The 23297-nt window shown below is 50.0% G+C and overlaps 1 protein-coding gene across 2 annotated transcripts in view; it reads left to right on the top strand.

The window, feature by feature from the left end:
- MFSD12 (major facilitator superfamily domain containing 12) overlaps positions 1-23297 on the top strand; it is a 60816-nt gene that overhangs the window by 3963 nt on the left and 33556 nt on the right. The gene's annotated exons all lie outside the window — the stretch shown is intronic.

Here is a 23297-nt window from a genome sequence, read left to right as displayed (position 1 = left end):
ACTGAGCCACCGTCTCTCCCCTACATATGAAGCTGCCTTATGCTGAATCAGACTCTCAGTCCATCAAAGTCAGTCTTGTCTACTCAGACTGGCAGCAGCTCTCCAAGGTCTCCAGCTGAGGTTTTTCATGCCTACTTGCCTGGACCCTTTTTAGTTGGAGATGCCGGGGATTGAACCTGGGACCTTCTGCTTACCAAGCAGATGCTTTACCACTGAGCCACCGTCTCTCCCCTACATATGAAGCTGCCTTATGCTGAATCAGACTCTCAGTCCATCAAAGTCAGTCTTGTCTACTCAGACTGGCAGCAGCTCTCCAAGGTCTCCAGCTGAGGTTTTTCATGCCTACTTGCCTGGACCCTTTTTAGTTGGAGATGCCGGGGATTGAACCTGGGACCTTCTGCTTACCAACCAGATGCTCTACAACTGAGCCACTGTCCCTCCCTCTGAATGTTTAAACTCAGGGGTCTTTTTGTAGAAAAAGAGGTGCCGGAGCTCTTTAGCGCAACTTATTTGTATAACTCATTGGCATATGCCACAAACCTCTGACATCACCCAAGGGTGTACCCAATTAGATCAGCTTAGCATCTGCTTTAGAATGCTTCTCGAATTAGAACAGTCATGATAAAACTTTACTCCCAGTCAGTTTGGTGTAGTGGTTAAGTGTGCAGACTCTTCTCTGGATCTTGGGTCAGCCATAGCTCTCGCAGAACTGTCCTTGAAAGGGCAGCTTCTGTCAGAGCTCTCTCAGCCCCACCTACCTCACAGGGTGTCTGTTGTGGGGGAGGAAGGGAATGGAGTTTGTAGGCTGCTCTGAGACTCTGTCCCTGAAAGGGCAGCTTCTGGGAGAGCCCTCTCAGCCCCACCTACCTCACAGGGTGTCTGTTGTGGGGGAGGAAGGGAAAAGAGATTGTAGGCCGCTCTGAGACTCTGTCCTTGAAAGGGCAGCTCCTGGGAGAGCTCTCTCAGCCCCCCCGCCTCACAGGGTGTCTGTTGTGGGGGGGGAAGATAAAGGAGATTGTAGGCCGCTCTGAGATTCGGAGTGGAGGGTGGGATATAAATCCAATGTCTTTGTCGTCTTCTCCCATCAGACTTTTGAAATTGCTTTCTACGATGTTGCCACAGTGGCTTGAGGAAGATGTCCATCTGTCTGCTTTATATGTTTTGGTTCTTTGCCCATTTTTTTTGTGGGGAAAAATATTAGAAAGCTTGTCGAATCTCAAGAGTTCAGCAAAATGCTCACAGAGGGCGGGGGTTTGAACAATGGAGCCCAGAAGCAAGTATTGGGAGGGGGGGGGGGAGAAAGAAAGGGCACCATAATATCTGGAGGTTTCGGAGTTCCGCTCCTGTGAGTTGCTGCCCAAAACGAGGCCTGTTTACACTGAACCTGTGTGGACAATGAAGAGACTTCGTAACTGGGGATGATGCAACTTTCTGTGTATCAGACAAAAAGAGCTTTTCGAAAGTGAATTCCGGAATAAATTTGTTGATCTTTAAGGCTCTTTGGACTGTTTGGGTTGCCTCAGACAAACCCGGCAAGCCCTCTGGAATTTACTCCCTGGGGGGAAATGAATTTGCCCAGTTGTTGAGCCGCTTGGCTGATTCTCCTGGTTTGAGTTTAAAATATTGGCTTTCTGCCTACCCATGAGAAATAGGTTGTGTTTGGGGTTCGAGGCTGGCTGCGACCGCAGGGCAACTGGAAACTGTCGATCAAAAGAGCCAGTTTGGTGTAGTGGTTAAGTGCATGGACTGGACTCTTATCTGGAAGAACTGGGTTTGATTCCCCACTCCTCCACTTGCAGCTGCTGGAATGGCCTTGGGTCAGCCAGAGCTCAGGCAGAGATGTTCTTGAAAGGGCAGCTGCTATAACAGCTCTCTCAGCCCCACCCACCTCACAGGGTGTCTGTTGTGGGGGAGGAAGGGAAAAGAGATCATAGGCCGCTCTGAGACTCTGTCCTTGGAAGGGCAGTTTCTGGGAGAGCTCTCAGCCCCACCCTGTGAGGTAGGTGGGGCTGAGAGAGCTCTCCCAGAAGCTGCCCTTTCAACGACAGAGTTTCTTAGCGGTCTACAATCTCCTTTCCCTTCTTCCCCACACAACAGACACCCTGTGAGGTGGGTGGGCCTGAGAGAGCTCTCCCAGAAGCTGCCATTTCAAGGACAATTCCTATGAGAGCTATGGCTGACCCAAGGCCATTCCAGCAGCTGCAAGTGGAGAAGTGGGGAGTCAAACCCGGTTCTCCCAGATAAGAGTCCACACACTTAACCACTACACCAAACTGGCTCTCTTACAAACACTCTGTGGGGTGGGTGGGGCTGAGAGAGCTCTCCCAGAAGCTGCCCTTTCGAGGATAACTCCTGCAAGAGCTCTGGCTGACCCAAGGCCATTCCACCAGGTGCAAGTGGAGGAGTGGGGGAATCAAACCCGGTTCTCCCAGATAAGAGTCCACACACTTAACGGATACACCAATCTGTACCCCATCCCCTCATCTGAAGAAGTGTGCATGCATACGAAAGTTTACATTCTGACTAAAACTTGGTTGGTCTTAAAGGTGCAACCTGACTCTTGCTTTCATCTTATGTTTATGTCTTGCGGCTCTCAAACATCTGACATTTATTCTATGTTGCTCTTACATTAAGTGAGTTTGGCCACTTCCTGGAATGAAGCCTGCCCCTGCCCTCCTGGCTGCTGGTATTTCAAGGTGGTCTCCCATCCAAGGATTTAGGGCTGATGCTTCTTAGCTTCCAAGATCTGACAAGATCAGGCTTGCCTGGGCTATACAGGAGAGGGTTGCCAATCCCCAGGTGGGGGCAGGGGATCCCCTGGTGTGGAGGCCCTTCCCCCGCTTCTGGGTCATCAGAAAACAGGGGAAGGGGGAGGGAAATGTCTGCTGGGAACTCTGTTATTCTCTATGGAGACTTATTCCCATAGGAAATAATGAAGAATTGATCTGTGGATGTCTGGGGCTCGGGGGGAGGGGCTGTTTTTGAGGTAGAGGCACCACATTTTCAGTATAGCATCCAGTGCCTCTATCCAAAATACCCCCCATGTTTCATAACATTTGGACCAGGGGGTCCAATTCTATGAGCCCCAAAAGTAGGTGCCCCTATCCTTCATTATTTCCTATGAAAGGAAGCGTTTTAAAAGGTGTGCGGTCCCTTTAAATGTGAGGGCCAGAACTTCCTTTGGAGTTCATAAGAACATAAGAGAATCCGTTGGATCAGGCCAATGGCGCATCCAGTCCAACACTCTGTGTCACACAGTGGCCAATATGTATATAAAAAGTCTGCCATGAAAACGTTGTGAAAGCAACGTCACCCCAGAGTCAGAAACGACTGGTGCTTGCACAGGAGACTACCTCTCATTGTGAGGAGAAAATAGGAAGCGTTGGCTGGAAAACTGGGCTAAAAATGATAAAATGAATTTTAACAGAGAAATGTAAAGTTTTGCATTGAGGTAGGAAAAATCTAAGGCATGGTTATAGAATGGGGGAGACTTGTCTGGGCAGTAGTCTGTGTGAAAAGGATCTCGGGGTCTTAGTGGACCACACACTGAACATGAGTCAACAGTGTGATGCGGTGGCTAAAAAGGCAAATACAATTTTGGGCTGTATCAACAGAAGTCTAGTGTCCAGATCACGTGATGTGATGGTATCGCTTTACTCTGCTCTGCTAAGACCTCACCTGGAGTCTTGTGTTCAGTTTGGGGCGCCACATTTTAAGAAGGATCTAGACAAGCTAGAAGGGGTCCAGAGGAGGGCGACGAAGATGGTGACGGGTCTGGAGACCAAGTCCTATGAGGAAAGGCTGAAGGAGCTGGGCATGTTTAGCCTAGAGAGGAGGCGGCTGAGAGGTGATCTGATCACCATCTTCAAGTCCTTGAAGGGCTGTCCTATAGAGGAAGGTGTGGAATTGTTTTCTGTGGCCCCGGAAGGTAGGACCAGAACCAATAGGTTGAAATTAAATCAAGAGAGTTTCCGGCTCAACATTTGAGCGGTTCCTCAGTGGAACAGGCTTCCTCCTTGGGAGTGGTGGGCTCTCCTTCCTTGGAGGTTTTTAAATAGAGGCTAGATGGCCATCTGACAGCAATGAGGATCCTGTGAATTTAGGGGGAGGAATTTGTGCGTTTCCTGCATTGTGTAGGGGGTTGGACTAGATGACCCTGGAGACCCCTTCCATCTCTAGGATTCCATGAGAGAACCACTAATGCTGCTTTGAACTCCTTGAAAGAAGAGGTCGATTCTAAAAAAGTGGGATGTTTTAAAGTCGAAGACTAAAGTTTAAACTTTTGCCTAGTTTATGCGCAACCCTACTCAGTTCATGGTTTTGTTTTCCGGTAAGGATGACTAATCCTTGTAAATTAGTAACCTAAAACTTGGTTAAACAATGTGTCGCCAGTAGGCGAAGACTGCAGTCCAGTGCATTTTTATCCTGGAAGTTCGCTCTGCTGACTGAAATGGGCCTTTACTTCAGGGTGGGGGTTAAACCTGTCTAGGCCTACCCCATAAATGATCATGCAGCTGTGGTACAGTGTTTCCTCTTGGCCAGGCATGTCGAACACATTTGTTGGGCCGTGCCATGTGTATCGTAAAATGTAATGCCGGGTAACAGAAATATAAACTTTATAAAGCACCCAAACGCAATTAAAGATTGTTTAAAAACTTAAAACAAAACATGCTTAAAACACTTGCACGTGCTGGTCTTAAAGCTGCTTTCTTGGGATCTCTCCCAATCCTTCTGGAGCTTTCCGGGATCTTAGTACAGGGCCTACTGTAAGCTCTCAGGGGATTGGCTGCATTAGTGGTGTGTGGCCTAATATGCAAATAGGCTTCCCAATCCCCAGGCACCAGCGGGGGATCCCCCCCCCCCGTTTTACAGGCTTCCCCCCTCCCCCAGCCAGCTGGCCAGTGGGGGAAGCCCCGCCCCCAGAGCCATCATGCACCTCTATGAATGATTCCCATAGGGAATGATGGGGAATCGATCTGCGGGTATCGGGGGCTCTGGGGGGGAAGCTGTTTTTTGAGGTAGAGGCGCCAGATTTTCAGTATAGCATCTAGTGCCTCTCACCAAAATACCCCCCAAGTTTCAAAAGGATTGGACCAGGGGGTCCAATTCTACAAGCCCCAAAAGAAGGTGCCCCTATCTTACATTATTTTGTATGGAAGGAAGGCATTTTAAAAGGTGTGCTGTCCCTTTAAATGTGATGGCCAGAACTCCCTTGGAGTTCAATTCTGCTTATCACACCCTTGCTCCTAGCTCCGCCCCCAGTGTATCCTGGCTCCACCCCCAAAGTCTCCTGGCTCCACCCCCAAAGTCCCCAGATATTTCTTGAATTGGACTTGGCAACCCTATATGCAAAGGAGTTCCTGCTCTCTGCCGAAGTCTGCCTTGAAGCAGGAGATCGTGTCGACGTCTTTTATCAGCGCAGGATTGCGAAAAAAACATCTCAGGGTGGAGTTAGATGAGGCAGAATGGAGCTCTTATCTTTGGGAACCTCATGGAGTTAGGATACCGGAGCAGCATAGCTGAATCAGCCCAGATAAGTCCAGCTTTCTTATAGTCCAATACAGCTTAGAAGCAGTGTTCCCTCTAAGCTCCAGAGCCTTGTGAGCAAAAATTCTACTTTGTGAGCTACTGGCATTGAAGTTTTGAGCTCCTGCATAAATTAGTGTGCCCTGGGGCTAATTTTCCCCGAGCGAAGACAAAAATGTGTGAGCTGGAGGCTAAAAGTCTGTGAGCTAGCTCGTCCTAACTCAGAGGGAACGCTACTTAGAAGTCTGCAGAGCGACTGGTAAACAGGCTACACGCGTCCATGGGGATTCCACAGAGGAAAGGAAATGTCCCCTGGGCAAGCACCAGTCATTTCTGACTCTGGGGTGACGTTGCTTTCAGAACATTTTCACGGCAGACTTTTTTTACGGGGTGGTTTGCCATGGCCTTCCCCAGTCCTCTACACTTTAACCCAACATACTAGAGTGTCCCTGAGCAAAACTGAAAGCTAGTTTGGCGTAGTGGTTAAGTGTGCAGACTCTCATCTGGGAGAACTGGGTTTGATTCCCCACTCCTCCACTTGCAGCTGCTGGAATGGCCTTGGGTCAGCCAGAGTTCTCATAGGAGTTGTCCTTGAAAGGGCAGCTTCTGTCAGAGCTCTCTCAGCCCCACCTACCTCACAGGGTGGAGATTGTAGGCCACTCTGAGTCTCTGCCCTTGAAAGGGCAGCTTCTGGGAGAGCCCTCTCAGCCCCACATGCCTTACAGGGTGTCTGTTGTGGGGGAGGAAGGGAAAGAAGATTGTAGGCCGCTCTGAGACTCTGTCCTTGATAGGGCAGCTTCTGGGTGATAGGGCAGCTTCTGGGAGAGCCCTCTCAGTCCCACGTGCCTCACAGGGTGTCTGTTGTGGGGGTGGAAGGGAAAGGAGATTGTAGGCCGCAGATGAGACTCTGTCCTTGATAGGGCAGCTTCTGGGAGAGCTCTCTCAGGCCCACCTGCCTCACAGGGTCTCCGTTGTGGGGTGAGAAGATATAGGAGATTGTAAGCTGCTCTCAGTCTCTGATTCAGAGAGAATGGCAGGGTATAAAACTGCAGTCGTCTTCTTCCTCTTCTGATGTTGCTAACAATGGGAATAGCTTTGATTTGCAAATTTCGACATCAAGCTGATACAGGAGTGCCTGAATTCCGACACCTCTGGTGGAGTGTGAGTCAAACCATCACAATGCAACTTTGTGTCCCAACAGTTTGTAGCCAGAGCCTGGGATGGCCAAACTTGCTTAATGTAAGAGCCACAGAGAATAAATATCGGATTTTTTTTTATCCTGTTTTGTTCTGATTGTTTATTGTTGGATTTTTAACTGTTTTTACTGTGTTTGTGATCCGCCCTGAGCCCACTTTGGGAAAAGGCGGACTATAAATCTACAAAGTAAAAAAAGTCCAAGAGCCGCATGACAGAGGAGCCACGAGACAGGAAGGAGGGCGAATAGATGGGGGGAGGGAGGGAGAGGTAGAAAGAGAGCCACTTTAACTTTAAATGCCTTCTCCAAGCTGCCTGCTAGCTTGGCTTGGAGAAGTGATTTAAAGAGACAAGTGCCTTGGGAGCCACGCAAGATGTGTGAAAGAACCACATGTGGCTCCCGAGCCAGCCAATTTAGCTCAGCACTTTTTCTGTGGAGAAAAATCCTTTTTTATTTTGGTGGGGAGAAGAGGGAGTGTTGTGAGCTAGACTGCATCTGTGCGGCTTAACCGCAGCCAATGGCCATGTGCTATGGTTGCCAAGTCCAACTCAAGAAATATCTGGGGACTTTGGGGGTGGAGCCAGGAACAAGCACGATTGAACCCCAAAGGGAGTTCTGGCATTCACATTTCAAGGGACCACACGCGCCTTTGAAATGCCTCCCTTCCATTTGGAAATAATGAAGGATAGGGGCACATTCTTTGGGGGCGAATAGAATTGGACCCGCCAGTCCAATTTTTTGGAAACTTGGCGGGTAATTTGAGGAGAGGCATCAGATGCTATGCTGAAAATTTGGTGCCTCTACCTCAAAAAAACAGAACGCCAGACACCCACAGATCAATTCTCCATTATACCCTATGGGAATTGGTCTCCATAGGGTAGAACGGAGTGCCCAGCAGACATCCCCCTCGCTTTCTGATGACAGCAATGAAGATCCCGTGAATTAAGGTGGAGGTGTTTGTGAGTTTCCTGCATTGTGCAGGGGGTTATTCTAGATGACCCTGGAGGTCCCTTCCAACTCTAGGGTTCTATGATTCTCCTTCCTTGGAGGTTTTCCAACAGAGGCTAGATGGCTATCTGACAGCAATGAGGATCCTGTGAATTTAGGGGGAGGTGTTTGTGAGTTTCCTGCATTGTGCAGGGGGTTGGACTAGATGACCCTAGAGGTCCCTTCCAACTCTAGGGTTCTGTGATTCTCCTTCGTTGGAGGTTTTCCAACCGAGGCTAGGTGGCCCTCTGACAGCAATGGAAATCCTGTTAATTTAGGGGGAGGTGTTTGTGGGTTTCCTGCATTGTCCAGGGGGTTGGACTAGATGACCCTGGAGGTCCCTTCCAACTCTAGGCTTCTATGATTCTGAGTGATTTAAAGAGACAAGCGCCTTCTCCGAGCTGACTGATGGGATAGTGGGGACTTTGAGAGCCACACAAGATGTGTGAAAGAGCCACGCGTGTTAGCTTTCAGAAGCACAATTGAGACTAATTTATACCCGGAAGCGCTGCTTTGTATCTCTCTCGCCCACCTGGCTTTGTGTGTCTCTCACCCACCCTGTGTTGGCCCTGAACCAGTTATGACAGCCTGGAAGTCTTCCAACCAAGGAGTGAGGGAGAGAAATAAGAGGAATGTCAGCTTTTGATAAAGAAACTCCCGGAGTGGGTGGCTGAAGGTTAGATTATACCAAGAAATGGCACTTTAAGGAACTATCGGGAGGGTCTCTTTTCCCTCCACAAACGTGGGCGTCTCTGCCGGTTCCTCTTTTCCAGGAAAATAAAGACGTCCTCTAAGGGGCGGAGTTCTGCAGCCAAAGGCCGACAACCTTCCTCTTTTTGCCTGCCAGAGGCTCACGAGCTGCTCAGTCATCAAAAACTTGGGCTTGGGGGGGGGAGGGGGAGGTCGAGGTCCGCAGCACACGGAAGGGCCTCTGTGGAAACTTTTGGCATCACGTCTGTGAATCACTTCCACTGTGGAAATGTGGGCTTGGGGCAGCTTGGTGTATAGAGTTGTGACCAGGAACGGAGCTCCGGAACCTGTAATTTTATTGTGCTCTTTCTTAACACACACACACACGGGTCGTTTTGTAGAAAAATAGGTGGTGGAGCTCATTAGCATAACCAGGGCTTTTTTTTGTATCAGGAACTCCTTTGCATATTAGGCCACACACCCCTGATGTAGCCAATCCTGCTGGAGCTTACCGTAGGCCCCGTACGAAGAGCCCTATAAGCTCTTGGAGGATTGGCTACATCGGGGGGGGGGCGTGGCCTAATAGGCGAAGGAGTTCCTGCTACAAAAAAAAAGCCCTGAGCATAACTCATTGGCATATGCTGCCGCCCGCAGTCAAAAGCAACCTGATGCAAGAAAGGAGAGCCCCGGGCGAGCGAGGCCTGCTTGGGCTGGCTAGAGATCCTGCCTGCCCAAGCAGGCCTCTCTCACCTGGGGCTCTCCTGCCCCCCACCCCCAGGCAAAAGGCCACCAAGCCACCCACTGCCCAAAATCAGATAAGTGGAGAAAGGGTGGCGTGGGTTTCTCCAGGGGTTAAAGAGGGCTGCTGGGGGTGTGGCAAAGCCCTTGGTAGCTGGCTGGCTGCCCGCTCTTCTATTCCAGGGATTGTTATGCAGCTGTGCCTACTATTCAATGGACAGGGTAGGTGGGGGAACCCTCAGAAAGGTTCAGGAGCTGAGCTCTTGTGAGCTCCTGCTGAATCTGAGGCCTACACACACAGAGAATTGCTCTCCATAGGGAATGATGGAGTGCCCAGTAGATATTTCCCTCCCCCGCCCCTGCCCCCCACTCCACTTTCTGTTCACCCTGAAGTGGGGGGGAGGGCTTCCAGACTGGGGGATCCCCTGGCCCCACCTGGAGATCATACAGAAAGAGATGGCTCTACAGCAGGGGTGGCCAACGGTAGCTCTCCAGACGTTTTTTTGCCTACCACTCCCATCAACCTCAGCCAGCATGGCCGATGGCTGGGGCTGATGGGAATTGTAGGCCAAAAACATCTGGAGAGCTACCGTTGGCCACCCCTGGTATACAGAAAAGTGATATTGTACCAAAAGGAAGAAAACTATAAAATTAATAATTGTCGATAGAAGTCTTGGCTTGCTACTCTGTTTTTGAAACAAACAATTTATTGTCGATATTATGGACAGAAAAACACCGCAGACGAGATGCCAGATTTTTAACAACATTGTCAACATTACAATAGGGGGTTGATATTACCACAACAGCAGCAGCAATGGATGGCCTAGGTCACTCTCCATTTCATCTGCCTTCTTCAGGCTGCAGTACACTAGGGAAAGCCTTGAATTCAATAATGGAATGCCCAGTATTTCCTTCAGATTTATATTTAGGCACTCTCCGGCTTTTACAATTGTCGTTCACACAGTTGCAGTTGGAGCCTCAGAGGTCAACATAAAAGGATTATCCTTTGTCAGATTCACAGAGCCCCGCGGCGCAGAGTGGTAAAGCTGCAGTACTGCAGTCCTAACCTCTGCTCACGACCTCAGTTCGATCCTGGCGGAAGCTGGGTTCGGGTAGCCGGCGTAGGTTGACTCAGCCTTTCATCCTTCCGAGGTCGGTCAAAGGAGTCCCCAGCTTGCTGGGGGGAAAGCGTAGAGGACTGGGGAAGGCAATGGCAAACCACCCCGTGTAAAAAGTCTGCTGTGAAAACGTTGTGAAAGCAACGTCACCCCAGAGTCGGAAACAACTGGTGCTTGCAGTCATTTACCTTTTAAACTGGATGACCTAGATTACCTACGCAATCCATTGCTGTAGCTGTAACATCAGGCTTCTATTGTAATTTGGCCAAGGCTGTTAAAATCTGGCATTTCGTGTGTAGTGTTTTTCTGTTAATAGTATCAATAATAAATGGTTTGTTTCAAAATACAGAGCAGCAAGCCAAGACTTGTATCGGTTTTAAAGTTTAATTAAGTTTCCGTAAAGACAGAAATAGGAGGTAAAGGGGAAAGAAGGATATAGAAAAGAAACAATACGCCAACAGAAAAGTAGCCCACTCTAAACAACTTACGGTATATGTCATTCATCATAAAAAAGACCATAACATATTCCCATATTATCAGCCTAGAGTCTCAATGTTCATGCTGTATAAGTCTCATTAGTTCTTGCTTAGCTTTTCTTAATTTGGATCGTAATTTCAGTATGCCTACAATACTGCATAATAATAGTAGATAAAGAAAAAATTAATTGGGCGTTTTCGCACTGACCTTACGCCGGAGCGACGTCCCTCTTCACCGCGCAGCGTCTGCGCGGATTTCGCACTAATTGCTCCGCAGAACCTGGAAGAGCCTCAAAGTCCCGCGGCTTTTGCGTCGCAAATGTAAACTGGTTTTTGGCGGTTTACATTTGTGACGCAAAAGCCGCGGGACTTTGCGGCTCTTCCGGGTTCTGCGGAGCAATTAGTGCGAAATCCACACAGACGCTGCGCGGTGAAGAGGGACGTCGCTCCGGCGTAAGGTCAGTGCGAAAACGCCCATCGTTTCACATCAGTCCGTCTTAATCGGAAAGTTAGCTAAGTGTGTCAAACCAAACATATAATAGTTCCCAATTCTTTCTTGCTGCTTCTTTAGTTTTGCCACTCGATAATAAAGATAAATAGTCCGTCTCGGCTATCTCCAATATTTTCGCAGTCAATTCTTGTTGTTGCAGGCACTCGTTTTAGTTTCCATTTCTGTGCAAAACAGGATTCTGGCTGCTGTATTAAAATGTGCAATTTTATCAACGGTTGTTACTTTTATACAGGTTTTTTTCCCCTTTTGTTCCAACCCAACTGGGGATTGGCGCCCCTATACGAGTGGGATCTTCACTGCAAGAAGTGAAAAGAGATAGGACAAGGGTGGCCAACGGTAGCTGGCTGGGGCTGGGGGGAGTTGTAGTTGGAGAGCTACCGTTGGCCACCCCTGAGATAGGAGATGAGATGAGGGAAGGGGAGGGTCCGTAGCAGGGACAGCATCAGAATCTGTTCCGGTGGGTGTGGCTACCGTTCTCAACTCTGCACCTGCCTCTCCAACCGCCTCTCCACCCTTCACCAGTCCAGTTCTGAATGGTTTCCCACCCACCCTGTCCGCCGCGTGTAATTCTGGTCTAGGGGACGCTGGCACGTGGTAGCGGTGCCTTTTTTAGCCACTGCTCTGCACTAGTCACATGCTGTCTGACAGTACTGGGGAAGAAGGCTGTAGGCGGCTGTGAGTGCGTACAATAGCTGGGCAGAGAAAGGAGGTGCAAAACGTGTGTGTGGAGCATTTGGGTGGGAGGGAAGGGTGCTGAGTTGGGGGTCTCTGGGAAACGATGCCTCCAAATCTGGAACCAGTCCTGATTCACGCCATCCCAGTATCAGACAGGGAGGACACCCCCGGCGTGGTTTTCTTCCAGAATATGCTCACGTAGGCATTGGATCAAATCTTTTGTACACAGGTGGCCTTTCCCGCACAGTCTCCTACTCCATATCAGGTCGGGATTGCGCGCTGGATTTTGTGAAGAGTTCCGCACGTTCTGCTCCTGATCAATTTTTTTTAGTCCTCCTTTTCTGCCTTTAACGCGGGTTTTCAGGACACCGCAAAAATCAGGAGTCCAGAAAACCCGCGTTAAAGGCGGAAAAGAAGGACCAAAAATCTGATCAGGAGCAGAATGTGTGGGGAAAAAGGAAAGGAAAGGTCCCCTGTGCAAGCACCAGTCGTTTCCAACTCTGGGGTGATGTTGTTTTCACAATGGACGTTTTCGCACTTACCTTAAGCCAGAGCGACGTCCCTCTTCACCGCGCAGCGTCTACATGGTTTTCGCACTAATTGCAACGCAGCACCTGGAAGAGCCGCAAAGTCCTGCGGCTTTTGCATCACAAATGTAAACTGGTTTTTGGCGGTTTACATTTGCGACGCAAAAGCCACGGGACTTCGCGGCTCTTCCAGGTGCTGCGGAGCAATTAGTGTGAAAACCATGCAGACGCTGTGCGGTGAAGAAGGATGTTGCTCCGGCTTAAGGTAAGTGCGAAAACGCTCAATGTTTTCACGGCAGACTTTTTACGGGGTGGTTTGCCATTGCCTTCCCCAGTCCTCTACACTTTCCCCCCAGCAAGCTGGGGACTCCTTTTACCCACCTCGGAGTCAACCTCAAGTTCAGATCACAGTACTGCAGTTCTGCTGCTTTAGCACTCTGCGCCACGGGGAATGTGCGGAACTCTTCACTATATCCGGTGCACCATCCTGGCCTGATATGGAGTAGGAGACACTGCGGAAAAGGCCGGGGATTCCTCAGTTTTAGGTTCCTCTTGTTGGAATGTCTGCACCTGTAAAGACTTGAAGAAGGGCACCCAACTAAAACTTTGGCAGAGGGAAAGTTGAGTCTTGAAAGCTCATGAACCGATTTTTTCTTTTTCGTATTTGTGTGCGCGTGTTTGTGTGCATCCGTGCCTGGAAGTCATGGTGATCCTACTGGGGCTTTGACGTTTTTCAGAGAGATGACTTGTATTGCCTGCCTCTGTATCCCGGTTCTGGTATTCCAGGGAGGTCACCCACCAAGGTACTTTTTAGGGTCAGCCCTGGTTGGTTTCTGAGATCTGGTGTGATTGGGTTTCCCTGAGCTATCCATATCGGGGTAGGCCCTGAAAATCTTGTTGGTTTCCAAGGTATACTGGATTCAAATCTACTTCGAGAGCCACTTGGGTGCAGTGGTGAAGTGTGCGGACTCTTATCTGGGAGAACTGGGTTTGATTCCCCACTCCTCCACTTGGACCTGCTGGAATGGCTTTGGGTCAGCCAGAGCTCTGGCAGACGTTGTTTTTGAAAGGGCAGCTTCTGGGAGAGCTCCCTCAGCCCCACCCACCTCACAGAGTGTCTGTTGTGGGGGGAGAAGATATAGTATATAATGTCTGTTGTGGGAGGAGATAGATACAGTTTAGTGTAGTATAACCACTACACCAAACTGGCTCTCTCCTTTCTTAGCCAGTTTGGTGTAGTGGTTATGTGCATGGACTCTTATCTGGGAGAACCGGGTTTGATTCCCCACTCCTCCACTTGTACCTGCTGGAATGGCCTTGGGACAGCCATAGCTCTAATATGAGTTGTCCTTGAAAGGGCAGCTTCTGGGAGAGTCCTCTCAGCCCCACCTCCCTCATAGGGTGTCTGTTGTGGGGGAGGAAGGGAAAGGAAATTGTAGGCCACTCTGAGATTCTGTCCTTGAAAGGGCAGCTTCTGGGAGAGCTCTCTCAGCCCCACCCACTTCACAGGGTGTCTGTTGTGGGGGAGGAAGGGAGAGGAGATTTTAGGCCACTCTGTCCTTGAAAGGGCAGGTTCTGGGAGAGCTCTCTCAGCCCCACCTACCTCACAGGGTGTCTGTTGTGGGGGTGGAAGGGAAGGAGATTGTAGGCCGCTCGGTCCTTGAAAGGGCAGCTTCTGCGACAGCTCTCTCAGCCCCAGCCGCCTCACAGGGTGTCTGTTGTGGGGGAGAAAGAGAAAGGAGATTGTAGGCTACTCTGAGACTCTGTCCTTGTAAGTGCAGCTTCTGGGAGAGCTCTCTCAGCCCCACTCACCTCACAGGGTGTCTATTGTAGGGGAGGAAGGAAAAGGAGATTTTAGGCTGCTCTGAGACTCTGTCTTTGTAAGGGCAGCTTCTGGGAAAGCTCCCTCAGCCCCACCCACCTCACAGGGTGTCTGTTGTGAGGGAGAAAGAGAAAGGAGATTGTAGGCTGTTCTGAGACTCTGTCCTTGAAAGGGCAGATGCTGGGAGAGCCCTCTCAGCCCCATCCGCCTCACAGGGTGTCTGTTGTGGGGGGAGAAGATATAGGAGATGGTAAACCGCTCTGAGACTCTTGATTCCGAGTCTTCTTCTTCTAAACTGAAAAGTCCCAGACTCTTCAGCTGGGAAGTTCCCTAAAAGCTGATGTCTCCTCTTGTTGACATCTGACGATTGATGGTGGAAGAAAGCTTGAAGGCTGGGTATTCCACCCCACCTCCCATGGTTTTGCTGGGAAGTCTACTATAAAAACAGAGGTTATGACTTGACCCTTTTCCTGTTAACAGGCTCTGTGGTAGATAGAACGGTGCTGGCGAGGAGGGGGCATGCAGGTGCTTTTCAGCAGGGGGAAGTTCTTGTTGCCATCTGGTTTTGGTTGGGCAGCTCCACTCTCCGCCGGTTGGGCTTTTTGACTGAGGGAAATGAAACTGCCAGCTGGGAGAGAACATGTGAGGCGGCTTTATCCTCAATCTGGCCTGTCAGAATGGGTATTGTCTATCGCACAGGTGTCAAACGAATGTAGCGGCCCCGTGGCGCAGAGTGGTAAAGCAGCAGTGCTGTGGTCTGAACTCTCTGCTCACGACCTGAGTTCGATTCCGGCGGAAGCTGGATTCAGGTAGCCGGCCCGAGGTTGACTCAGCCTTCCATCCTTCTGAGGTCGGTCAAATGAGTCCCCAGCTTGCTGGGGGGGGAAGTGTGGATGGGGAAGGCAATGGCAAACCACCCCGTAAAAAGTCTGCTGTGGAAACGTTGTGAAAGCAACGTCACCCCTGAGTCGGAAGCGACTGGTGCTTGCTGGGGACCATTCCTTTCCTTTCCAAACTAATTTATTATGAGGACCGGATCTGACGTAAATGAGGCCTTGTCGGGCTGGGCCATGTGAGTCATAAAATGTAAGTTCAGGTAGCGGAGATATGAACTTTATAAAGGACACAGACAAACACAATTAAATGTTTTTTGTAAAAGCTTAAAATAAAAACATACTTAAAACATTAGCACTCGTTGGTCTTAAAGGTGCTTTCTTTATTCTCTCCTGTTTGAAGCCAGTTCGGTGTAGTGGTTAAGTGTGCGGACTCTTATCTGGGAGAACTGGGTTTGATTCCCCCACTCCTCCACTTGCACCTGCTGGAATGGCCTTGGGTCAGCCATAGCTCTGGCAGAGGTTGTCCTTGAAAGGGCAGCTGCTGTGAGAGCCCTCTCCAGCCCCACCCACCTCACAAGGGTGTCTGATGTTGGGGAGGAAGGGAAAGGAGATTGTAGGCCGCTCTGAGACTCTTCGGAGTGGAGGGCGGGATATAAATTCAATATCTTCTTCTGTGCGATCTGGGGTACTGAACAAAGGAAGTGCTGGTTCTTTCTTTCCTTCCTTCCTCAGAGTATCAGGAGGGAGAGGAGCCTCAGCTAGTAGATGGGCATGGCTCAGTATCTCTGCTGTGCAACTGAGAGAGGCTGGCAATGCAAGCTATTCTCCCCCCTTCCTCCCCAAGGGCATGCTCAATTGCACAGGAGCTGCAGAGCAAAGCCTCCATTTTCTCCATTGGCTGAGCCTCCGCCAGTGGAGAAAATGGAGGCTTTGCTCTGCAGCTCCTGTGCAGTTGAGGATACCTTGCCAAGCAAGCTGTGATGCAGAAGGAAGCAAGAGAGAGGGAGAAGGAAGAAGATGACAGCCAGTTGCTCAGGGACCTGATAGAAGCCCTCTGGGGGCCTGATTCAGCCCCGGGGCCGCATGTTTGACACTCCTGGTCTATTCATACAGGCAGCAGCTCTCCAAAGCTCAGGCTGTGGCAGAGAGATCTTTCCCATCACCTACTGCCAGATCCTTTTAACTGGAGATGCCGGGGACCTTCTGCATGCCAAGCAGATGCTCTCCCACTGACCCACAGCCCTTCTCCATTAGTCTCCAGGGTCTCAGGCAGAGGTCTTTCCCATCACCTACTGCCAGATCCTTTAACTGGAGATGCTGGGGATTGAACCTGGGACCCTCTGCATGCCAGGCAGAGGCTCTGCCGCTGAGCTACAGGGAGCTGTCTGGAGGCAAAAGGCAAGAGCGACGGGGACTGAATTGGCTGCCACTCAGGTTTGCATGTGATCATTGCCTGTGGGCAAGGTGGGGAGACCAAAATTCAGGTTTAAAGATAATGTCCCAGCTGCACCCCTGTGCACTTGTCACAAAGCTGCGGAAGTATTTCTTGAAGGGTGACTGTATTCAGGTGCTTTCCGTTGTCTGAGACGATGCTCAGAAAATACACGAACGCTCCGCTTTCTCCGTCTCCGCTCGCTCTTCTTCCCAGACCCAAACCTAATACTTCTTCACCAATGCTCCCTCTAAGCCAGGGGGTGTCCAAACTTGCTTAAGGTAAGAGCCACATAGAATAAACGTAAGATGTTTGAGATTCTCGAGACGTGAATGTCAGATGGAGGGAGGTAGGAAGGAAAATAGATAGGGAGGGAGGAGAGGTGGAAAGAAAGCAACTTTAAATGCTTTTTTTCCCCCCAAGCCGGCCAGTGGGGTGGAGGGGCTTCAAGAGCCCCACAATGTGTGTGAAAGAGCCAAACAAAGAGTATCTGGGCCTCTGAGGGGGGCTGTTTATTGAGGAAGAGGCACCAGACTATCAGCGTAGCATCGGATGCCTCTCTTCAAAGCACCCTCCAAGTTTCAAAAAGATTGGGCCAGGGGGTCCGATTCTATGAGCCCCAAAAGAAGGTGCCCCTAACTGCACACCTCTCTGTGCACCCATACTGGTGTGGGAACAACATCCCCAAGGTACCGGCAAAGGAGGGACAGGGATGCCAGAAAAGGACCTGGACGCCGGGAATAGCAGGAACGGGGTAACAGATTGCCAGAAAGAACACCAGACAAACGGGTTGCTTGGTTAGATCTGGGGTTTGTTTTCACGAAGCTGGCTAGCCTTCTCTTTATCCCTTGTCAAACTGGGTTTTCTTTCACCATAACCAACCCACGGCATGCACCTGACCTTGGAAGCAGGAAGCTGGCTGGCTGAAGACACACTCCTAGCTGCTGTTGTGCCAGGCTTCATTCAGGTGGGGGAAGCGGCCTCCCGTAACCCCCGCAGGGCTATTCCGTGGGTGCCTTTGCTGGATTTGTGCTGCACCCTTTGAAAACAGGGCCTGTGCGCAGACTGTGGCTGCGCTACGGTTGCCAATCCCCAGGTGGGGCAGGAGGGGAGAGCCAACCAGGCATTCACGTTAAATCAACCTCAGATCCTTAGAAATTCGATGATTTATGTAACAAATTAAGTATAGACAATACAGTGTAACACAAAGGGCAAAGGAAAAAGTACTCCCGAAATAACCAGTCTTATATTGAAGTCCAACGGTTTGTTCCTTGAGACTGGAGTCGGGAAGTCGTGTGCAATGCTGTGAAAACAGAGCCCGATGCTCCAATTCTTCTCTGTTACCCAAAATCTGGACGGAATGCACCAAGGCAGTAAGACGCTACACACAGGGATGCGCTAATTGCCTGGCTCACGCGAGGCTTCAACGAGCTGCATAGATGGAAGTTAAAAATGACTAATGCATAAACACTGCTATATCTGAGAATACAATGCATAATAATTATAAATACCTTCGGCAACGACTAAAATCATTCGTATTGGAGGCCAGCGCTCCTACATTCGACAGACAATTGACATTCTACAGACAATTGACGGCAAGAGGAAATTACCAAATGAGAGATTCAGAGCGGCTTACAATCTCCTATATCTTCTCCCCCCACAACAGACACCCTGTGAGGTGGGTGGGGCTGAGAGGCCTCTCACAGCAGCTGCCCTTTCAAGGACAGAGCCTCAGAGCGGCCTACAATCTCCTTTCCCTTCCTCCCCCACAACAGACACCCTGTGAGGTGGGTGGGGCTGAGGGCTCTCCCAGAAGCTGCCCTTTCAAGGACAGAGTCTCAGAGCGGCCTACAATCTCCTTTCCCTTCCTCCCCCACAACAGGCACCCTGTGAGGTGGGTGGGGCTGAAAGAGCTCTCCCAGAAGCTGCCCTTTCAAGGACAGAGTCTCAGAGCGGCCTACAATCTCCTTTCCCTTTCTCCCCCGTAATAGAATCCCTGTGAGGCGAGTGGGGCTGAGAGAGCTCTCCCAGAAGCTGCCCTTTCAAGGACAGAGTCTCAGAGCGGCCTACAAACTCCTTTCCCTTCCTCCCCCACAACAGACACCCTGTGAGGCAGGTGGGGCTGAGAGAGCTCTCCCAGAAGCTGCCCTTTCAAAGACAGAGCCTCAGAGTGGCCTACAAACTCCTTTCCCTTCTTCTCCCACAACAGACACCCTGTGAGGTGGGTGGGGCTGAGCGGGCAATGGCCAACCACCCCGTAAAAAAGTCTGCCGTGAAAACGTTGTGAAAGCAACGTCACCCCAGAGTGGGAAGCGACTGGTGCTTGCACAGGGGACTACCGTCACCTTTAATGGAGAAGTCAGCCCTTGGGGGAGGAGTGTGCCATAGGGCCAGCCCCCCCACTAGGCCAATTAGATGATTGCCGAGGGTGCCAGCCTTCTGGGGGCAGACAGACAGACAGACATAACCTTTATTGGCATAACAGAAAAGAAATACAAGTTCCAAAGGAACTTCAAAACAGGACATACAAACCACAGTGATCTTCCTTGTCAGGCAGCATGGGGATAGAAGGTTACAAACAAAATTTAACGAAGAAAAGTGGAGCTGGGTATTCCGTGCAGTGCAGGAGAGGGGGAGATTTGTTGGGAGATTCCCTGGTACGCACAGAGTGGCATTTGGAATGCACATACACCTCCGCTCAAGGAGGTAACAGATCTTGCCTTCTTGGTTTAGTGGTTTGGTGTAGTGTAGCCAGTTTGGTGTGGTGGGGAGGTGTGCGGACTCTTATCTGGGAGAACCGGGTTTGATTCCCCACTCCTCCACTTGCACCTGCTGGAATGGCCTTGGGTCAGCCAGAGCTCTGGCAGAGGTTGTCCTTGAAAGGGCAGCTGCTGGGAGAGCCCTCTCAGCCCCACCCACCCCACAGGGTGTCTGTTGTGGGGGAGGAAGGGAAAGGAGATTGTAGGCTGCTCTTGAGTCTCTGTCCTTAAAAGGGCAGCTTCTCTCAGCCCCACCCACTGCACAGGGTGTTTGTTGTGGGGGAGGAAGGGAAAGGAGATTGTAGGCTGCTCTTGAGTCTCTGTCCCTGAATGGGCAGCTTCTGGGAGAGCTGTCTCAGCCCCACCCACCTCATAGGGTGTCTCTTGTGGGGAAGGAAGGGAAAGGAGGTTGCATGCCGCTGTGGGACTCTGTCCTTGAAAGGGCAGCTGCTGTGAGAGCCCTCTCAGCCCCACCCGCCTCACAGGGTGTCTGTTGTGGGGGAGGAAGGGAAAGGAGATTGTAGGCCGCTCTGAGACTCTGTCCTTTAAAGGGCAGCTTCCGGGAGATATCTCTCAGCCCCACCTGCCTCACAGAATGTCTGTTGTGGGGGAGGAAGATAAAGGAGATTGTAGGCCACTCTGAGACTCTGTTCTTGAAAGGGCAGCTTCTGGGAGAACTGTCTCAGCCCCACCCACCTCACTGGGTGTCTATTGTGGGGGAGGAAGGGAAAGGAGATTGTAGGCTGCCCTGAGACTCTGATTCAGAGAGAAGGGCGGGGTAGAAATCTGCGGTCTTCTTCTCCTCCTCGGTAGAGTGCAGTGCAACAGCCCTTCTCCTTTCTGGTGTGCAGTTAGCAATGCATTGTTCCTCAGGCAAACAGTCTCTGCCAGGATATCCCAGTTTACAAAAGAATTATCTCATGCTTGAGATATGGCTTGTCGCCCCCGAGTCTAATACGAAATTAGTTACCGCCCGCACCCACCAACTTGAAAGTTGTGATGGTGATAATTGCTATTTTGGGAAATTACTTGCTTCGCGAAGAGGAAAAAGCTTCCGAGATATGATCCGAGGAGATCTAGGCATGCTGTTAGAGGCACAGAATATTAAAAGCGGGAGAGGGAGGGAATTGGCTTTCACAAACCCGCCCCCCCCCCAGATTGGGAAACCCCAGAGAAGGAGATTTGGCAGCGGAGAGAGTGACGGTCAAAAGTTATCTCGTCTTGCAATTCCTCACCACCTCCCACGTTGTCTAAGCGGCCCCGTGGGGCAGAGCGGTAAAGCAGCAGTACTGCAGTACTGTGATCTGAACTCTGCTCACGACCTGAGTTCGATTCTGGCGGAAGCTGGATTCAGGTAGCCAGCCCAAGGTTGACTCAGCCTTCCATCCTTCTGAGGTTGGTCAAAGGAGTCCCCAGCTTGCTGGGGGGAAAGTGTAGATGACTGGGGAAGGCAATGGCAAACCACCCCGCAAAAAGTCTGCCGTGAAAATGTTGTGAAAGCAACGTCACCCCAGAGTTGGAAACGACTGGTGCTTGCACAGGGGACCTTTCCTTTCCTTTAAAAAAAATTGGGGAGGGACGGTGGCTCAGTGGTAGAGCATCTGCTTGGTAAGCAGAAGGTCCCAGGTTCAATCCCTGGCATCTCCAAAAAAAAGAGTCCAGGCAAATAGGTGTGAAAAACCTCAGCCTGAGACCCTGGAAAGCCGTTGCCAGTCTGAGTAGACAATACTGACTTTAATGGACCAAGAGTCTGATTCAGTATAACGCAGCTTCATATGTCCATATGTCTAGAAAACCCTCTTCTTTTTCTCTTCAGGGGCTTAATAATAAACGTCGTTCATATTTTAACATGAGGGAATCGACTTCCAGCCGGCGTTTCTTCAGGTTATGTTATGCATCAGATGGTTCATCAATTTGTGGCTTCTCTCAAGCATGAGTCTTGAGAAGAGTACCAGGGGTGTAGGGATACTCTTAGCTGCAGACGTCTCCTTCATTGTGGAATGCTGAGAATAATTAATGGAGACTCTGCCATTGCATTCCACCCATCTCCTCTCAAGCACGGCAGGGAGATCAGTAAGGAGACACCTGCCCATCGGTTCCTGATTTTGACATATTTATTTCCTTCACTATTGTTCCCCCCTGGCCCTGAATTAAACCCAAACAAATGGTGACTATATAAACCAAGGTTGTTATTTCTGTTTGGTCTTTGCATCTGTTAAACATCTTTATGATGCTGTAGGCCCAGGGGGGGCTAAACCTGCTTAACATGAGAGCCACACAGGATAAATGTCAGATGTTTGAGAGCCACAAGACATGAATGTCAAATGTTTGAGCACCGCAAGGGAGGATGGAAGGCAAATGGAGGGGAAAGGGAGAGGTGGAAAGAGAATGACTTTAACTTTAGATGCACTGTCCAAACCACCAGTTAGTTTGACTTGGAGAAGTGGTTTAAATGGACAAATGCCTTCTCTAAGCCGGCCAATGGGGTGAGGGGAGCTCCAAGAGCCACACAATGTGTGTGAAAGAGCCACACATGTCTTAAGAACATAAGAGAAGCCATGTTGGATCAGGCCAACGGCCCATCCAGTCCAACACTCTGTGTCACACAGTAGCAAAACATTTTATATATACACACACACTGTGGCTAATAGCCACTGATGGACCTCTGCTCCATATTTTTATCTAAACACCTCTTGAAGGTGGCTATATTAAACTTAACTATATATTAACTTAACTATAACTTATATTATATTAACTTAACTATATTTTAATAATTTTATTTATTTGTCGCATATTTGCAAAACATGCGCAGGCATACATAGATATGTCATCAATGCGTTTGCAATATATTAACATATAAAAAGGTGAACGTAGTCCCCTCTGCAAGCACCAGTCGTTTCCGACTCTGGGGTGACGTTGCCTTCACAACGTTTTCACGCCAGACTTTTTACGGGGTGGTTTGCAATTGCCTTCCGCAGTCCTCTGTGCTTCCCCCCCCCCCACAGCAAGCTGAGGGCTCATTTGACCGACCTCGGAAGGATGGGAGGCTGAGTCAACCTGGAGCCGGCTACCTGAACCAGCTTCTGCCGGGATCGAACTCAGGTCGTGAGCAGAGCTTAGGACTGCAGTACTGCAGCTTTAATTCTCTGCGCCGCGGGCCTCCTAATGTATACACCATTTTAAACTCTGGTCTTGGATTGTAATCAGGGCTTTTTTTGAGCAGGAATGCAGTTCTGGCTTTCTTGGCATCAGGGGGTGTGGCTTAATATGCAGATGAGTTCCTGCCGGGCTTTTTCCACAGAAAAACCCTGTGTGAAACAATGGTGATATCAGGGGCTGTGACTTAATATGCAAGTGAGTTCCTGCTGGGCTTTTCCTTCAACAAAAATCCCTGTTCGTAATAACAATAAAAAACTTGAAGCTTGCTCACCCTCTACCTATATTGGGGTGGCCAAACTTGCTTAATGTAAAAGCCACGTAGAATAAGCATTAGATGTTTGAGAACCGCAAGACCTGAGTGCAAGATGTCGGAAGGGAGGGAGGGAGGAAGGAAGGAAAATAGATGGAGGAGGGAGAGAGAGAGGTGGGAAGAAAGCAACTTCAACTTTAAATGCATTTCCCAAGCCACTGACTGGCTTGGCTTGAAGAAATGATTAAAGAGAGAAATGTCTTCTCCAAGCCAAACCAGCCAGTGGCTTGGGGAATGCATTTTAAAGTTAAAGTTGCATTCTTACCACCTCTCTCTCCCTCCCCCATCAGTTGGTGGAAGCTACAAGAGCCACACAATGTGTGTGAAAGAGCCGCGGTTTGGCCGCCCCTGCCCTGTATGTTAGGACTGGTAATTTTCATTTCATTGTACCTGAAGAAGTGTGCCTGCCCACAAAAGCTTCTAACTTGGTGGGTCTTAAAGGTGCTCCTGAACTCAAACTTCGGTCTGTTGCTTCGGACCAACATGGCTGCCTGCCTGGATCTGTTTTGTAATCAGCCCCACCCACCTCACAGGGT

The sequence above is a fragment of the Heteronotia binoei genome, chromosome 2, assembly GCF_032191835.1.
Source record: "Heteronotia binoei isolate CCM8104 ecotype False Entrance Well chromosome 2, APGP_CSIRO_Hbin_v1, whole genome shotgun sequence".
Classification (NCBI taxonomy): domain Eukaryota; kingdom Metazoa; phylum Chordata; class Lepidosauria; order Squamata; family Gekkonidae; genus Heteronotia; species Heteronotia binoei.
This window is presented reverse-complemented; position numbering and strand designations above follow the sequence as displayed.